The following is a 6,239-nucleotide window of genomic DNA, read 5'->3' as shown; positions in this document are numbered from 1 at the left end:
CTGGAGCTGCTGGAGGCTCTGCTGTGGTTTTGACTGTGGGAGGTGGACAGGGTGCCCAGCAGCCTGAGATGGGAGACCAAACCTAAGAACAAAGCAGAGCTGGAAGCGACCCACTCGCTGCTCTTACTTCTGGATAATGCAGAACCGAACCGCTCACATTTACCAGGAATAATGCTTATTGTGCATAATTCCAGGGTTTAATTTGTGCCTTCTGCTTACCCCTCCTTTACCACACCACAACCCACAGATCTCCTGAAGACATTTTTTTCACCTGCTACATTGCTTCCTCACTTTCTCTAGAGCTCTCCACCCAGGTTCTCCAAAGCTGCCTATGTCTTGAAATGCCACTATGTAATTGCATTAGTGAATCACCCAAAACTTTCTGAATTGCTCAAATATGAAGTAGGAAACAAGAAATCCGCGTAGGACTGTTGAGACTCCATAAAAAATACCTGGACTGAGAATGGATGCAGTGATGGGGAACAATCATCGTTAAGTAAGGGATGTAGAAACCTCACAAGCTGACAAACAGAGAAAAAGCTGAGTTGTAAAGGTCAGTTTAACATTATTGATGACAAGACGGTAACCATGAGGCAGTAAGTCCATAATTTATAAGCAGCATTCTCCAATTCCCTTTGAATCTCATGCCTCAGCCTAGAGAGAACACCGAATGAGTGGGTGCCAGGAAAAACTGGATAGCACATGCATTCAAACAAATTCCCAGAGCAGCATCTTCCTTTATCCATAATCAACTCACTAACTCTTAACTCATTAGACTTAGTCAAAACAATCTCCAACAGAAAGTGGCAAATACTTGCTTCTCACAGCCCTGAGCCACCCTCTAAGTATTCCTACCAACCACACTCAAAAACAACAGAATAACAGCGGTAGCAGTGGCACTCCTGCTTCAACATTTCCGTGAGGATCCAGCCACCGAATTTTAGAAAGGCATTTATGTTGGATACTTGCAAAAAAGTCAGAGAAAGGCTGGTTTACATACAAAAAACCTGAAGTCACCTAAAGATACTTTTCAGCACTGTGAAAATTTCAGAAGAACTAACAATGTCAAAAATCTCTCCAATTTAACTTTGCACAAAAAAAAAAAAAAAAAAATTTGTTTAAACTTCCATTTATGTGGGGCAACGTGAACAACAGAGAAAAGCTCCTTCATCTGGCTAAGGGCCGGGTTCTGCAAAATGCGGGCTTTTACAGCACAGGCTTGAGCATGGCTGGGGTTGCAAATACCATTAGTGTCACAACGAGAGCGCACTGTCAGCATGTCATATGCTTGAAGGATTTAGTCTCTTGTTGCTTTCTGTTGGCAAGATAAAATATTCACTGCCGCTACTCAGGGCACTGTGCTTTTGTTTTCATGCCTCACTTGTTACACAAGTTAACGTACAAAAAGTAGTTTACATTGTTTTGACATCAGGGCCAGGATTTGCTTTTCCCCTCTCCCCAGTGTTGCGGGTTGTTGCATAAAGGGGCCAGATACATTTAACAGAACTGTTTTGAATCTAATCTTACGTGCGCTTCTTCCTTCTTCCAAGGAGCAGCTAACTCAGTGTGAAAATCAGTAAGCGTGTTGTCTATTACAAAATCTCTGAATTACAGAGGATTAGTCTTTTATTTTGTGGATATAAAATTATGTTGGTTAAATGCAAAGCTTAAGGAAGCAACTAGTCTTTTTTTTTTTTTTTTTTTTTTATCATCAGTGGATAAACAGAAAGTGAAAACAGAAGTAGTTACAGATAGCATTGCATGTGATTTATCAAATTGATCCTGGACAGTACTGGTAGCATCAGATGCTGGAGTTTAGTTACCAAAATGAATTTTCTGACCTCACACTTCAAGATCCCAGAATTCATAATAGTGTATATTATTAGTTGGTAGCATTTTTTTGGGAAATCTCAGCTAAAAAGATAAGCGTGTGAAGAGAGTGATATGTATTATTCTCCTTGGCACCTCCGTCAGGTGGTTGCTCTAGACCAGGGCTCAGATGTCAGTGGGAGAGCGTGGAAAAGCTTGTTGTGCCACTTTAACTGTCCTACAGAAAAACAAAATACATCACTGTGGGCTCCCAATTTGGCATCTATCCTGAGAAGTAAAATAAGCCTGGAAGGTCTCTTTCTGATCTTATGTGCTTGGAATGTATTGTGACCTTCACTGAATATTAAAGGATGTTTCAAAATTATGTGGGTCTTAAAATACTCTCTGCATGCCAAGGTTATCTAATGTATGCACATGCCTACAGTAAAGCATCCCATTGAAGATTAACTTTAAAAGCCAATACTTCCAGAAATGATACCACATTATCATCCAGTTGGCATTTCTACCATTTAATCTGACACATGGGTGCAAGGAAGACTATTAAAACACAGTCTGCAATAAGCTGCCCATTGCGGGGACACAGGACAGAATTCGACTCTATATTTGTTGTTCATCATTTTAAAACACTGTGGGAGAAATGCTGTATAAATGTTTCAGTTTGATGATCATACACAGGGTGGGTCATACATATTGTGGATTCTTTTCTTTTTTAAGTACAGTCAAACAATTTTTATTCACTAAGAAGTACTTTCTTTGGCCATCTATGTATGCATGTGTGCGCGTCTACACACACACACACACACACACAAAAGTTCAGCCAAATTCTGTCACCAGCAGACAGTTGAGATCTTTAAGATACAGGTATACTGAACATAAGGAAAAACTTCTTTACTTTGAGGGTGACAGAGCACTGGAACAGGCTGCCCAAAGAGGCTGTGGAGTCTCCTTCTCTGGAGATACTCAAAACCCACCTGGATGTGTTCCTGTCTAGCCTGCTCTGGGTGGACCTGCTTTGGCAGGGGGATTGGACTAGATGATCTCTGAAGGCCCCTTCCAACCCTTACAATTCTGTGATTTCTCATTGAAGATTTTAAAGACTAAATAAATGTCAGAAGCATACCATTGCTTCATATCTTCCCTTTTGTTGAATTATGTTCTCAATGGAGAGGAGGCTATTTCCCTACTTGCTGCCTTTTCACCTTGCCTGCTGCCATCACACAAACATTCATCTTCCCCTTTTATCAGTATTGTTGCACCTAAGCCATGTTTTGTATGTGGCTCCACTGGTCTCAAGTTGCCTTGAATAAGAATGAAAAATGGGGCAAAAACACCCCTGCAAACAGGCTGGCCAGCCTGGTGAGAGCTTTAAAATAGTGATGATGGGGAGGAAGCAGTGGAGCAAAGGGGGCAGGGTGACATGGCTAGGAAAGGCCTTGTGATCAGTAGAGGACCGAGGGGTGACCACGTCAACTGTACGCACATAAAATGAGGGTATGCCCCCAGAAAGTGTCACTCATACCTTTTCTGGGAAATCATCATGAGTAGGTGCCTATGAAGTGCCTGCGCTCTGACGCATGCAGCCAGGGGAGCAAATCAAGAAGAATTCAGAGCTCTGTGTGCAGTTGCACAGAAACTAGTGCTATGAGGGTGGTCAAACACTGGAAGAGGATGCCGAGAGAGGCTGTAGAGTCTCCATGCTTGGGGACATTCAAAACCCATCTGGAAAACAGTCCTGAGTGACTTGCTCTAGCTGATGCCGCTCTGAAAAGTGGGGGTTAAATTAGATGAACTTCAGGAGGTCCCTTCTTACCTCAACTGCTCCGTGATTTTGTGAACAGTTTCTTTTTAACTGCTGCTGTACGTTACAAAGTACTGAAGGTTTACACTTGTACTATGGTAGCAAGAGGAAGCCAGGAGGCTTTTTAGTAATTAATGTTTTAAGATTTTCCTTGTGAAACGAAACAAGCTTTGACAGAGAACAGGTTATTGTGTCATAATTTAAAGCCACAGACATGAAACATAGATAAGGGCGACCACAGGACGTTTTTGTCTGAGGTCCAACGAGAGTTGAGTCAGTGAATCCATTCTGCAGCGCTCAGCCATTTCCAGCCAGAGACATGCTGGAACCTGACATCGCTGCCTAGGACCAAGCAATTCCCACTTCTTACCGTGACATGATTTATAATTTACAACACACGCATTTATTTTAATAGTAAAGCTTACACATGCAATTGACCACACATTTAGTGGTATTACAGCTAATGCTTTGGATGAAGAGGTCCAGGAGACCCAGGTTACTCTTGTACTTACTACTTTTTGGTAGAACCTGGATTCTTAGTTGTGAGTCCCTGACAGCCACTGTGAAAATAGGAAGAGAGGAGAGCATCTGCCCACGAGGCATACAAAATACAGAACAGATGGGGTGCAACCAATACATAGATTAAAAAAAAAAAAAAAAAAAAAAAAAGGAAAATGAGACAGGAAGGATATGGAAACAATTAAACGTACACAGCTTAGCAAGAAGGCAGACCCTTCACCTGATTCAGAGGGAATTAGCTTCTGAGTTTGTCCACACTGAACATGAACATGGCTCCCTACATACTCATTATCACAGAATCATTTAGGTTGGAAAAGACCTTTAAAATCATCAAGTCCAACTGTAAACCTAGCACTGCCAAGTCCACCACTAAACTCTGTCCCTAAGCACCACATCTACAGGTCTTTGAAATCATTTCCAGGATGGTGACTCAACCCCTTTCCTGGACAGCCCATTCCAATGCTTGTCAACCCTTTTGGTGAAGAAATATTTCCTAATATCCCATCTAAACCTTCCCTGGTGCAACTTGAGGCCATTTCCTCTTGTCCTATCACCTGTTACTTGGGAGAAGAGACGGACGCCCCCCCGGCTACACCCTCCTTTCAAGCAGTTGTAGAGAGCGAGAACGTCTCCCCTCAGCCTCCTTTTCTCCAGGCTGAACAACCACAGCTCCCTCAGCCTCTCCTCATAAGACTTGTGCTCCAGACCCCTCACCAGCTTTGTTGCCCTTCTCTGGACCCACTCCAGCACCTCAATGTCTTTTTTTGTGGTAAGGGGCCCAAAACTGGACACAGTACTCAAGGTGGGGCCTCACCAATGCCAAGTACAGGGGGACGATCACTTCCCTAGTCCTGCTGGCCACACAAAAAAAGCAGGCTGTGCTAGTCCAGTGAGAGCACCCACTGCTTCTGCCCTCATGTTAGCACATTTAGACCTCACATGGGCATCTTTGCACATCCTGATGCTTTTCCATGCAGACAGAGCACTCGCAACTTTAAAGGTTGCATTATGCTACCTCCGGCAACTGTGTCATGTCTATATTCAAATTCTCTAAGGGAACCATTCAACATGTGTCCAAGTAGAATCAAAGTACAGCCCAAGACACATGCAATGAGGTTGACAGGGGAATACAACTCGGACACGAAGTTGGGAAGAGGTCAACCACAGCTATACAGATCCAAGACTTTTTACCTCAGTGCTCCAATCTGTGTTAAAGCATCATTATACAAAGGTATGGACAGTATTTCTCTCACACTTTGCTCCAAATTTTTGTTTCAAGTTTTCTAAGCATATTGGTACCCCACCAAGCACAACAGAAGCCTGAACTCCGCCTGTTGCTTTTGCTACTTTTATGTCGTGAAAGTGTTATTTCATAAGGAATAAAAGTGAGACTAAGAAACTTTGGTTAAACCAGAAGCATCAAAGCACTCTTCTGCAAACTTTCTGGAGGAAAGGAATCAGTGCTGAAAGCAATTTTGAAAAGAGTCTAGTTTTTAGAAATCATGAAGACATGTAAATACGACTTGTTTGCTATATATGTTGCCAGCTTCACTCTCAGAATGTTAAAAAAAAAAAGGAAAATTAGAACAGGGTAAAACTTCTATAATCTATAAAAGGATACACTACAAAGGACAAAGGCTAGTCAGGTTGATTTCAGACAGAGTATTTTATATGTAACCCCTAAAAGTTGAATTTTACATATTTCTGTACTTATTATCAATAAACTTTAACACCAGAGGGACGGGATGTCATTCAGAGGGACCTGGACAGGCTGGAGAGGTGGGCCCAGATGAACCTCATGAGGTTCAACAAAAGCAAGTGCAGAGTTATGCACCTGGGCCGAAACAATCCTCGGTATAAATACAGACTGGGGGATGAGGTATTAGAAAGCAGCCCTGAGGAAAGGGACTTGGGGGTGCTGATGGACGAGAAGATGGACATGAGCAGGCAGTGTGCACTTGCAGCCCAGAAGGCCAATCGCATCCTGGGCTGCATCAAAAGAAGTGTTGCCAGCAGATCCAGAGAGGTGATTCTGCCACTTTACTCTGCTCTGGTGAGACCTCACCTGGGGTACTGTGTGCAGGTCTGGAGC

Source organism: Numenius arquata, chromosome 4 (assembly GCF_964106895.1).
Source record: "Numenius arquata chromosome 4, bNumArq3.hap1.1, whole genome shotgun sequence".
NCBI lineage: Eukaryota > Metazoa > Chordata > Aves > Charadriiformes > Scolopacidae > Numenius > Numenius arquata.
Note: the sequence above shows the minus strand (reverse complement) of the source record.